At 34.0% G+C, this 13,248-nt stretch overlaps 1 long non-coding RNA gene across 1 annotated transcript; it reads right to left on the reverse strand.

Annotated features, from left to right (window-relative positions):
* Positions 1-5,951: 5,951 nt before the first annotated feature.
* On the reverse strand, positions 5,952-9,546 carry LOC147759551 (uncharacterized). Its single transcript, XR_015331558.1, has 3 exons — positions 9,154-9,546; positions 8,885-8,984; positions 5,952-7,830 (listed from the first exon to the last, which is right to left on the reverse strand). It is a non-coding gene; the product is annotated as an uncharacterized LOC147759551 (long non-coding RNA).
* Between the last annotated feature and the right edge of the window lie 3,702 nt (positions 9,547-13,248).

Raw genomic sequence — 13,248 nt, forward strand, 5'->3', positions numbered from 1 at the left:
CTGTGAAATTAAAGAATTGGGATCCGTTTTTTAACTTTCTAAAATATTGTAATGTACTTTTTTTTTCAGTAACTTAATTTATGTCAAATATTTTTTGGTCACTTGATAACGTTCTCTCACCGTCTTCCCCCTAAAATGTTCCACACTAGAAAAAATCGATAATCGTATGGCAGTATTATACAGGCAATTGACCTACTTCACCAGCTGGGCGGCAATCATTGCTATTTTACCACTTTTATGACCTGGGAGAGGTTACGTCATATACACTTGGGATATGATGGTTATTTGTGATTGTTTAACTAATAAATTGCTCGTACTGATAGAATATTCATAAGTGTATCAGTGAAAAAGGAACATTTATATTTGAAAATTATGAAAAAAAATGTAATGGACCCAAAACAAACAAAAAAACTGCATTTTTCTCTTATATGCAAATTAGATTGTCTTTAGTAATAAAGCTGACAGGAAGTGATGCTCAAACCAGAGATTCCAAAGGTGGCGATATTTTTTAATCTTTATTTTGATATTAGATCATTCGATAATATTTTTATCAGTAAAAATTTAATTGAAGCTACCAAATGGAATTTTTTTCTTGTTACGAACCAAAGCTCGACTCGTTCCTGGGATGAATTTAAGGATTCATGTTGATTCATTGTATAGAGCTTGACAAAAATAGAAATATTTTTAATCCCGAAGAAGGCCCAGGGGCCGAAAGCTCTGATTGTATTTAACAACTATAATGTAGATCCTTCAAGGTGCATTGATATATATACTTCTATTGGGATGAATTTAGTAACAGCCAGAAGGTCCTGAGAGTACTCCCCCCTCCCTCTATCTACTCCAATGTGTTCTACATGTATGTCCTATCCAGTGAGCAGACAACGTGTACCCTCTACACACTGTTAGATTATTTATATATGTATTCAGTATCCATTTACCTTTTTATGAATTAACGATTCCTAATATCGAGGTGCTTATAAAAAGCAATTGCTATATATCGGGGGGAGAGGGGGGAGGGGGGGGGGCGGAATCAGTAGGGGTGGGTTACATTCTTTTTGTCTACTAAAAGGCTAGGGGTGGGCCCCAAAAATTGAGCCATGCATTTAGGATGGGCCACATGCTAACTAGGATTTATTTTGGCACCAACTATGTGCAATTTTTGAGAACAACCTGAAAGAGGTCTGTTTCTGGTTCTTTTTTTTTTACAAGCAGTTTTTAGAACAAATAACAAAAGTTTCTTGTAGTTATCAGAGAACAGTTACAAAAGCGCATCACTGACAAAGCCTGCCACCCAGGAATTCATTTAGAAACATATCCATAGCTGCTGTACCATAAAGTATTCTACCCAGGAAACTCCCTTGTGCAAAGAATACGTTTCTTAAGACAGGATTAATACACATCATTTTTTCCAAATAGTTGTCGGTTTAACAGATTTTGCATCTGTTGGGAATCAAACACGGACTGCCTGCGTTGCAGGCGAGCATTATTCCATTGAAGCTCGAGTACTGAAATGACCATAATTAAAAACGTATAAACTATTTACATCCATTTTTATTCAAAGACTGACGTAGCAGGTACGAATGTTAACTTGATTGCCAGAAATAGTTTCACTCAGTACTTTTTATTACTATTCATTCAAACCAATGGTAATAAACTGGTTTTCTGCATGAAAGGAGTTAAATTCAAATACCACATTTTGACCTCTAGTTCTGAACTCTCGAAATGAGGTATAGTCTGTTTATGATTCTGAAAACACGGTTTTATGGAGTGGGTGGGGGTATGTCTTGGAGACGGCTTTCTCTCTGTGCTCCAGATCTCGCTTTCTTAAATCGAATAATTCGTGATTTTTATGTATATTATTGAGTCATTGAACATTCATCTTCATCTTTGTTATCTTGTTATAACCAGTAGAAAAATTACGATATGAAAGGCAAATAGAGCCTTAAACAATATATTGTCGACACAGATTACATAAAATTACATTTATAATAAATTTATAAATCTCGAGCAAAGTACCGCGTTTCCGATTGCAGCATTTCTGTTTACCTCCAAATGGCTCAATCTCATGGTTTGTTGGTCAAACAACAAAAACTGCTCAGATATTTAAATCATTGTACCATATTGCGTCACATCAAGATAGCCAGTGACCTACATAATGTCGTTTCAATTTGGGGTTGATAAGGATCTGAGGTTAATTTTCGTCTGGCATTTTTTGAAATATGCTAAACACAAATTCGTCCAATGTATTTTTAATGTTGTAAAGTACAAATGAAGTTTCATCCGTAAAATATTGGTGAGAGTTGAAAAGGAAAGGCGGCCACTTTAGCCTGCCACCTCCCCCTACCATGAATGTAATGGGATGGACAGCCTGGAAGGAGACGTCACTGCCTCAGTGCTCAATGATCAGGAAGTGGATCGAAGGCGGCTTAGATATTAAGTATAAGAATGTCGTAATTTCAGCCATATCAATATAACGTTTTAAGAAATCAATGTCAGGTATTTGGTGATAAGTTAATTGTGATTTATTTTTGAAAAGTATTTTGACGCCCGTTTGCTTAAAAGTGGTTTTGGTCATTTCCCAACATTTTCCCCACGCACTATTTATTTCCACCACCACTTCATCTCATTGCATCTCATAAATCAAATGAAGATGCAGTATTTTGAACTTCGTCGGTAGAAATAGTATTGGCAGTGGAAGTTTACCGTGAGAAATGGCCAAGGAGGGGAAAATGCTGTGAAATGACTTGTGAGGGTCTGGCCATTGACATGTTGATATTTAGTGAGCAGTTGGTGGTGGAATTATAGAATATGATACAGCCTTTTAGGTATATATATATATATATGATAACGTCCATTTCTGGAGTAAAGAACATAATTCAAGTAATATACTTCCATTTCGAATATTGACAAGATTTCATAAATTAAAATTTGATATTTCATTTCATGTGTGAGCTAAATTGAAGTCCTTGAGATTTCTGCGTGACAGATTATAAGATGAACCCTTCAAGAAATAAGGGCGAGTTGATGGCCCGCAATGTTGTTTGGGACGGATTTGAAAAGGCTCTGTCTAAAGGCAATTTTTTTTTCACGTGTTTTATTTATCAATATAACATCACGAATTTGAGTTCTTATAGGAATTAAATGTGATATATTTAAAACGTGATCATATATCAGAATGCATGGTCATCCCTTAGAAAGCTTATTTTATTGAATTGAAATATGTTCTATACTATCGTAGTTTCAAGTTGGTCACACGTGACATGTAAAATGATACTATTTGTGGTATTCTTCAGCAAGACACCAATGGGTGACTTTCTAGTTTAGATCGAATGCGAATTAAGGAAGCAAAAATATTCCAAATTTTATGTCGGTTTAAAGCCCAATTTTTTTTCTGTAACATTCAGCAATTTCAAATAAATCGCCAAGGAACACTATCGAAACCGCTGATAAATTCTACAATCCCGGTGTCGAATTCTTAATTTCTGTTTTTACCGGCTTCAATCTCATTCTCCAAATGGACTGAAATCTAGAATGTAACAACAAACGAACATTGTGTGTCTTTCTTTTAATGTTCAGATGAGAAAAAAGGCACATCGTCCCTTGAAATTTGAACATTTGTTGACTTGTTGAAAAAGAAATGTAATTTTACGAACCAAGATCGATTTTTTTTTTTACTAGTGAAGTATGTAGAATTTACAAATTTCAATTTTCATTTGCGAAAATTCCCTTCTTGAAAAGCTGATATTGTACATGTAAATGCCATTCATAGGATGGAAAAGCAACTTATTTTGTTTTTTAGTATTTATCTCTGAATGTAGTTCTTACAATGTAAAATATGGCACTTTTTATCATGAAAATGACTTATATTTTTGCCATTCATCTGTTGAACAAATACAGGTTCTGGGTAAAGATGATAGGACCATTTATGTGATTGAAAATAATTTTATTTTTCCAAATTTAACTGTTTTCGGCAATTCTCTCTAACCAGCGTTTTTTCTTCTATTGACCAGATGATGCAGAAATATCGTGATATTTTCTCGTATTTAGAACAATTTATGTTCAGAAGGTTGCAAATTATTTGTTACAAGATTTTTGAAATTGAAAATGGATGTAGGAAATATGAGAAATACCGTGATATGTACCTTGGATTTTAATCCAGATTTCATAAGTGAACATGTAGTTTGTTTTCTAAATAGATTTTTTTTTTGTTTGTTTTTGTAACGATTTTTTAAATTTTCATATTCATTTTATTATCTAATGTTCATTAGTCTTTACATTTTGTCAATAGCTGTATAAACGTTGTATTAACTTTTGGGTACTTTTGACACTTTTTTGCCAAATATAACGAAAGTGCGTGTCCGTTTTTTTCGTTCCCAACGATAAGTGTCGGACTTCAAAAAAGCGTGCAATTTTAAACAGAGCATTTAACAAATGTCTCATAGTTTTCATTGTTATATAAAGATGAAACAATGGCGGATCCAGGACATTTTAAAGAGGACAAGTGTTGACATTTGGGGCGTGATGAATTCTTTCGAGGACTTGATCATGTGAGTCCAGAATGGGTCTCTCTCCTCGGGGAGGGCGGAGACTAGATCCACCATTGTTTTTTTAAAGAAGAAGTTGAAAGATTTTGTTCGTTTCATTAAGATCAAACATAAGACCATTAATGTGGTAGACAGTTTATTTGTCAAGTCGAATAGATAAGAATGTTATATTTTTACACTTTTAAGTGAATTTAAATGCAGACATCAATCATATTCTCACAGATATTTGCAGTAATAAAAAGACTTACGACAATGATGTTTTATAGATACATGTTTTATTAATAACTGAATACAGTAAAATAAATTTGAATTGTTCTTAATAAAAAACTTACTGAATATACAAAATGTCTTAGTGTTTTCCTGATGGCTACACGGCTCAGTGGTAGCCTGGGGTTGGGGTCCGATTTCTAGCTTGGGCACTTTGGAATTACAAAGGGGTGCTATCAAAATTTTTCTTCGGTTACTATAAGAAGAAAGTCTGCCCGGGGAGGGTGGGTGGGAACACTTAGAGAAGTAGGTAACGCGCTTGCCTCTGAGACAGAAGGTCCCCAGTTCGATTCCTGGCGCTTCTAGGTCCTAGCAAATTACCTTTTACAAAAATAAACCCAAATAAACAATTTAGACTACTACAAGAGGATCATACGAATGAGGAAAAAGTAAGTTGGGGCAGTGGCTTAGTGGGTAAGGCGACAGACCAAGAAGAAGACTCAGTTAATAAACAAAGGTTCGCGTCGAGCTGAAGAAAAGAAAGTCAGGAATGACATTTTGCACATTTTTTAAAATACACATCTTGCAACTTTTATGTACGTTTATTATAACAAATACAAGTAATTCCACTATACAGATGTATGCAAAACCCATACATTACGTTTTGGCTCTACATAAAAAATAATTTTTATAACGACTTCGCATTTCGAGATGTAAATCAAGCTTAAATACAAATATCTATAACTAAATGTGTCGGAGGTTCTATGCATTTTGAAAATTGTCGCTCAAGATCGTTTTGGTTTTGAAAAAGTGTTCAAGAACACTACATACGAGACGACATAATACTGACCAGAACAAGAAATTCTCAGGTTTTTGCTGCGACGAGAAAGTTGAAGATTTGACGTGAAGTATTTTACAGCCATTGTTCAAAGTTGACATTGGTGTATTAGTCTTGTGACTGATACAAAATTTCACCGAGGGGCATTTTTATCCAAAGGCAAAGGTGGTATCAAATTGAAAATTTAAAATGCATATGATCTCATGTAAGCGTTCCTCCCCGCAAGCGGGTACACACTCATGACACCACAACTACTTCTATGTCGCCATGCTGATGATCACACAAAACACCAAACAGCAGTCAAACATTATTCAATTATGCAAATTTGATGAGTGCTTTTCTTATAGATAAATAAATGTGTACCTCATATTTTGCGTCATCTTTTCTTTTCTTTAAATCTTAAAATAGGATTTTGATGGCACAATTTTGAGTTAACAATTAAATGTATGCGTCGTGCGAATCAAGAACAGCATGAAGACATGGTCAGTTTTCAACCTTATCCTACTCATAGTCATTTTTAAGAACAATGTGTAAACAAAATTGAAAAGGTATGCGAAAACCGGTTAAATTAAATCAACTAATCACATTTACTCAGAAAATGCTAATAGACTCAAAGATCTCTGGTGCTCAGTGATCAAGAAACATTCAGTAAAAATAACCCAACAGCACTGCAGGACTGGCACCTAATCGGGCCTTTTGTTTTCAATCACCCCTTGATCCCGACCGCAAAACAGAATTAAGAAAGTACCAAGTGCAAGATCAACATTAAATAAAACACTGAACTTCTAAGTTTGTGTAAAACTTACTCGAACCAATCAAAGTGTCATTTTTCTGATAATATTTTGACTTTTCATATTTGATTAGACAAAAAAAAAAAAAAAAAAAAAATTACAAAAGAAAAAGGATTTTTAGACGATAAGTCAGTAAATTGGCGATTAACGGACCAATTTCGTGTTTTTTAGTGGATTGACAAAAGTTGACAGTCTACAAAAGTTCATTTAATTACTAGGAAATATCCATTACCCCAAAACAGATCTTTTCGACAACTGTAATTTTTTTATACGAATTTGATAAGGATTTTTTAACATGTCAAGTTGTAAAAGATGCGATAAAAGCCAGTCCTACATATACATTTTATTTGAAGCAAAAGGAAACAATTTCTACTATTCACTGTTTCTCTTTGTGAGGATATCCGCCTTGTAATGAAGGTAAAAAGTTAATTTTCCTTCTTCAATAACAAAAGCTTATTAATTTCCAAAAAAAAAACTAACCCAACCCCTGGTTTGATTTTCTGAAAATACAAAAAATTCCCCCCTCCCAGTAATAAAACTATAGGTCTATCACTGATCAGACACACTACTAGTATATCAAAACACCCGGAACCAAAGGAAGTTTATTCTTACCATGCGTCATAACCGCATATTCACAATTTCAAAAAGACCCGTTTCAATACGTGTGGGCAGTTCTGCAATAACTTGAGCACATTTTACAATTTCATAAGTGTTATATTTGGCGTTTACAGTTTATTGTAGATTTACATCTCGTTCATTTTTTCCAAAGAACCCAAAATAAAACTCTTGTAGGCATTTTACGTAATGGAACCGCGACTAATTTTTTTCTTAAGTTAGCTTCATTAAAATCTATATTTGTATCCAATTTAATATGAATAAACATGCATTTTCGATTGCATAACAAAGCGTGTTATTACACATTTGCCCACACATATAATTTTACAGTAAAACATTAAATCGGTCGTACTAGCACAGTGCTCTACCTGTACATCACTTAATGATAAATTTGCAATTAATTTTATTTTCATAGATCACTTAAGCAAGGGATTTTTTTTGTTTTGTTTTAGGATAACTTCAAAAGTGTCGTTTCAGATTCGAAAACTGATGGGTATGTGTGCGGATAGAGTAATGTATTACAGCTTATTTAGATATGTATAATAATATACCAGCGACGTGCAGGGTTGACGCTTGGATTTAGTCCATTTTATTAGAAGTTTCATGAATAAACCACTCGTTACACGCTGCACTTCATTTGATACACGGTTGATGCAGAATATTACAACCCAAACCAAACATTACATTTCAAACCAAATCAAATGTCAACCCTGCAAGTTGACTATACAACAAACGCAAGACAACGTTGACATGGGTGCGGGCGCTGGCGAACACGAATCTGATGTCTTTGCTGGGAGTGCGTCCAATTTCATCGTAAGACTGTTGTTACGAGACACTGAAAGTAAATGAAAAATGAAATAAATTATACGAAATCCACATGCAAGAAACTATAGCTAATAATTTTTAAAGTGAAATATAATCTTTACACCGATCCATTTCCATATGCATTAAGAGACACAGAAATCATATCATAAGAATAGCTATGTACTAGGTAAATTGAACCTACACGTTCTATACAATAATAAACGACATTATTACTATTGCATGCCCTGTACATGTACACACTGTTACACGCCAGCATACTAATCTTTAATTTTTTCTATCTTTGCTAAGCCAATATATATCCCTCCACGAGGAGTATTTTGATGGAGACTGCATATTTGCCCACATAGATAATTTTACCATAAAAACAGAAAACCGGCCGTAAAAACTTTATATATTTGCGGAATTAAAAGTAGATAAATGTAAACATTTGACAGAAAGCCTAGTTTTGATAATGATAATTCAGGATTTTGTAAATGCGGGAACCGGAGTTACAATGTAGTAATATGAAATTGTTTCGGTTCTGTAGGATAACATAAAACACAATGACAATTAGCATGTGGTTTACAGAGCACAGGGATGCAGAAAGTGTTTGGTCTTTCTCTTGCTTTATTTATACATTATATTGCTTATTTTGTGAGTAGTCTGACATAAATTCAGCATTTTATTGCTACATGTGATTAATTTAAATGTGATCACTTTAATAGACAGAAAAATAATGATTTTACCAGTTACTTTATTCCGATTAACCCACTTAAATAATTTCGTAATCCAAACGCTAGTATTTTAGCTCAATTTCTTTTAAAACCAGATACTTTGTTCGAGCATTTTATTCCAGATTGTAATATAAAGGATGGTATGAAATTGAAATCATGAAAATTGAAGTCAACGGAGGTTGACAGTGCTCAGCAAATAAATATACGTTCGCTTTCCTGGTCGCGGCTAGTTCTGTAGAAAACCACCGGTTTATTGTCAGTTAACTTTAATAAACAGTATATATTTGCACAAGCCGCTGTTGTAAGATGAAAAAGGCACCCATTGGGAGCTGAGAATGTACCGGTAGTTACCTGCTTTGTCGTCTTGCTTTGTTTAAGACGGAATAACGAGTTCAGACCTTTGGACGGCTGGAATAATCTTCTCACTTCTCTATGAACAAATGCTTTCCTTCTGGAAAAAGCAACATAAGAAGTTTTCAAGCTCATTTTGGCGTTCATGTCAATCAAATATATCCAAGAGCCATTACTCCTGAACTGAAGAGGAATATGCATTCTTTCTGATAAAATATCGTCAACATAAATCGATCAGTGTTGTCTTATATCATGTATACAGTACTTACAACAAACTACATCAGTTCTTAGTGCCAAAATTTCAGTCTACGTGTGGTAATCGTGGCAATGTGGCACATGAAGCTTCTTCCTCTTCCTACTGACCTTGGTCCTATCTGAATACCTCTCACCAAAATGCTCACCTGGTTACATAATAGTATCACTGTCGTGGGATTGTGTTAGAGAAGACACTTAACGCAATCTTTCAGGTTATTGCACAAACAAACCATCTTGTTTTGTCCAAAGACTTTCACCCCAAATGAATGAGGTTATTATTATTATTAACGCATCCCAATTAAAACATGCTGTCGCCTATTGCTATAGCACTGTAAATATTTAACACTAGAGTTGTGGCGACTAAGGTTTGTACAGGTATTTCTAACATTTTTATTTTTTAAAAAAGTGCTTTGTTTTTCTTTTAAAGACGCATAACAAAGAAGAAAGCCGCTCAGTACATTCTCTGTACGTTCTCTGTAACACAGAGAATGTACAAGGCAGCAATTTTTTATTATTATTATTGATTATTGATTGATTATTGGTCCGGATCACCACCAAAACTAATCACTTCTAAGTTAACCCATTTCCCACCTACCCTGAAAATTTCATCAAAATCGGTCCTTAACTTTTTGAGTTATGTTGATGACAAACAAAAAAACAAACAAACAAACAGACAGACAGGGGTGAAAACAACCTCCTTGGCGGATGTACAATGTAATTAATCTGTCAATCAGCCGAACAAAAGCTTTAAAACTGCACATTTATTATATTTCTGGGCGCAAACTTGATACTCTTATCCGTTCCTCTAGTTCTGAAACCCGAGTTGTTTCTTGAATTTATACTATATGAAACTATACATGGTGGCATTTGGTCGAATTTATTGGCAATAATTTGACAAGTTTTTAAAAAATCTGACTAGATAAAGTTGACCTTTCAATATATTAGTAGAAATATGAAGTGAATATCATCATAAAAATAGTAAAAATACATTATATACTGTGTTTTTATCTTTTGGTGATAATTAAATAGCAAAGTCAAGATTATGCTAGTAGGAGTCATGTTTAATTACCTCCGCCAAGGAGGTTATGTTTTCACCCCTGTTTGTTTGTTTGTCTGTCTGCCTGTCTGTCATCAACATAACTCAAAAAGTTATGGACTGATTTTGATGAAATTTTCAGGAACTGTCAGAAGTGAGCCAAGGAACAGATGATTAGTTTTTGGTGGTGATCCGGATCAATAATCAATCAATAATCAAAAATCAAAAAACTAAATCATTATAGAATGAAAATTTAGGGGTGAAACGGCATTGGGTGGAGACTTTGCTGCCTTGGCGGAGGTCTGCGCTCTCGGAGTGCTTTTCTAGTTTACCATAATCCTAGATTTCATGACTGTTTTTGATACATCCTGAAAATAATCTTAAATTTTAGTGGTGGGTATGGCTTTGCATAAGTGATTTAGTGAATGAATTTAAAGGGTTCATTAGTAATTTTTTCCTTTACAGGTTGTTAAACTTATATTGCACTTGACTTTTTCTCATACTTTGAGTGAGGTAAACACCATTGTTTGTTAGAAAAATATACTTTATAACTAGCTTTTTGTAACATAATTGATTTGTTTGTTGGACTAATTTGGCAGTTTGTTTTCAAAGCAAAAGCTAAAACCGCATATGCCCAAATCTGAATAGATTTTAATTTGGCCTAGGGTGATTTAAAATCTGGATGGATTTCTATCTGGCCTGCGACATAAATATAGCTCATATGACAATAAAATTCTATTAAAACATAGATTCTTTCTTATTGATGGTTATAAAAGTAAAATGTGTATTAAAGTATTTTGTTTGTATAATTGTCAATGGCAGTACATGTATCTTGTATCGGTACATTAAACACTTTTTAAATGATGAGTTTTTTACACACTAAAATAGCATAATCCCGAAGAAATTTAATTTGCTGTGAACTCAACACACATAACTTATATTAAAATTTTAAAGTTTCCTGTACATTTGTGGCAAACTCCTGATCAAATTTTAAGTTTACTGCACACTGTCCTCATGCTTCTATTGAAATACCAAGTCTCTTGCACACTTTCTGCACACTGTTTGTACTCATGGAAGTGTGCAGTAGGTGTGCAGCAAGATTTTTACTGCACACTTCTGCACGCTCCCCACAGCTGTCTACTGCACACTCTAGAGTGTGCTGTACATGTGCAGTAAATTTGCAGCACATGTGCTGCACACTTTTTAAATTTTGCTAAGGGTTACTAATCTATGTATTTCTGTCATGGTAGATCTTAGTTATTTGATTTATATGTAAAATATGCTTATAATTTATTGTCCCGTCCCTATTAATGCTATGTTTATCAAGCAACAGGTACTCTACATGCATTCTCACTACAATGTTAAACAAATTTTTAAAATAATAATAATTCCAAGATTGAAGAAATGGTTGATTTACAAAGATTTATTGTGAAACAAATTTTCCTTTGCTCAGTACAAATACAAACAATGTCTACGTCTATGTATACATTAGAATTGGTTGTTCAAGAATGAACTATATACAATATACAGGTAAATCTAAGGGCAATCTAAGGGCACAAACAGACATCCAATTAATATCAAACATTTGAAAACATATTGCCTTTCCCACCTGATAGTGTAAAGCAAGATCAAGGCAAATGTTTATTAAGTCCTTTGGTTTGTTCTAGTGGTTTGTTGTATTCAGTCTCTGTTTATACTGTCCTTGGTACAGAGTGATCAGTCTTAAAAGATTTCCAAACAGCAGTGGTTACTGTATATAGTTTGTATCCAACACCTCACACATAATGTCCGTAATATCCTTTGCACTGGTAAGATTAATAAAGAGAGTATTCAAATCCATTCCATAAATACATTCCTTTTGACATTTACACTTCCATCAAGGTCATAAATATACAGATTGGCCTGTGCTGAATTGCATATATTTGCAGCAATTGTACCAACTGAAGTATATGATAGACCTCTTGTTGAGCAGGTATTTTAACTTTAAAGTAGATACTGGAACCACACTGCGAATGGTTGAACACACTTTTTATGTACAGACACAGATGTGTCTGTACATATTGCCATCGCCTGCGTCTGTCGTCGCCGATGCCGTCGCCGATGCCGATGCCGATGCCGATGCCGATGCCGATGCCGGCGCCGTGCACTTTCCTTGTAAACACGATAAGTGGAGGGCAGTTTTACTTTTTGGCTTTATATTTACAGAGCTTATGAATATTCATAAAACGCAAGTCAAGTTCGAAAATCAGCATGATTGGGCCATTATTGTAGAAGTTATGCTGTTTTTTCACTTTTCAGCATATTTTTCACATTTCCTCAGATTCAATTCTTAGGCATGTTAACAGTCTCATTATTAAACTAATAAGATACGTAAAAGTTTTTGTTTGACATTTCCTGCATCTTTACAACATTGTTAGTTGATTTTGTAAAAATGATGGTAAACTTGTTATTATGTATTGTGTAATAAAGTGTCAAAAATGGAAATAAACTCATATCATTGCAGTTTGTCAGATTCAATCATTCACTATGTTCAGAATCTCAGAATGGAAGAAATTGGACATTTAACACTGCTTTATTGATATTTTTCCCATCTCATCAATTTTCTTAGTTGATCATATAAAAATGGCAGTAAACTGTTAATTTTGTTTTATGTTAAAAATTGTTAAAAATGGAAAAAAAATAAAATTTCAGAACAGTGCTGTCTTGTTTACATTTTGGCATTTTCAAGTTGTGACTTTGAAGTTCCATGGGCCTGAAGACCTTTGCTAGTCACATTTTCTGAATATCCATGATACTAATATTTTATTATTAAAAATTGATGGTCATTATGCTGTTAAACATTATGTAATATTGCATCAAAATTTGAAAAAAACCTATTTTGGGCACTGCTCCCATGATGACCATTTAAGAAAAACCATGTCACTTACTGTTTTCAAACAGTACAGTAAATATATATATAGATGTGTCTGTACATATTGCCATCACCTGCGTCTGTCGTCGCCGTCATCGCCGGCACTGGCGCCGTGCACTTTCATTGTAAACACGATAAGTTGAACACACTTTTATTTTTTGA

The sequence above is a fragment of the Lingula anatina genome, chromosome 10, assembly GCF_051362555.1.
Source record: "Lingula anatina isolate TDL-2025a chromosome 10, LinAna3.0, whole genome shotgun sequence".
Taxonomy (NCBI): Eukaryota; Metazoa; Brachiopoda; class Lingulata; order Lingulida; family Lingulidae; genus Lingula; species Lingula anatina.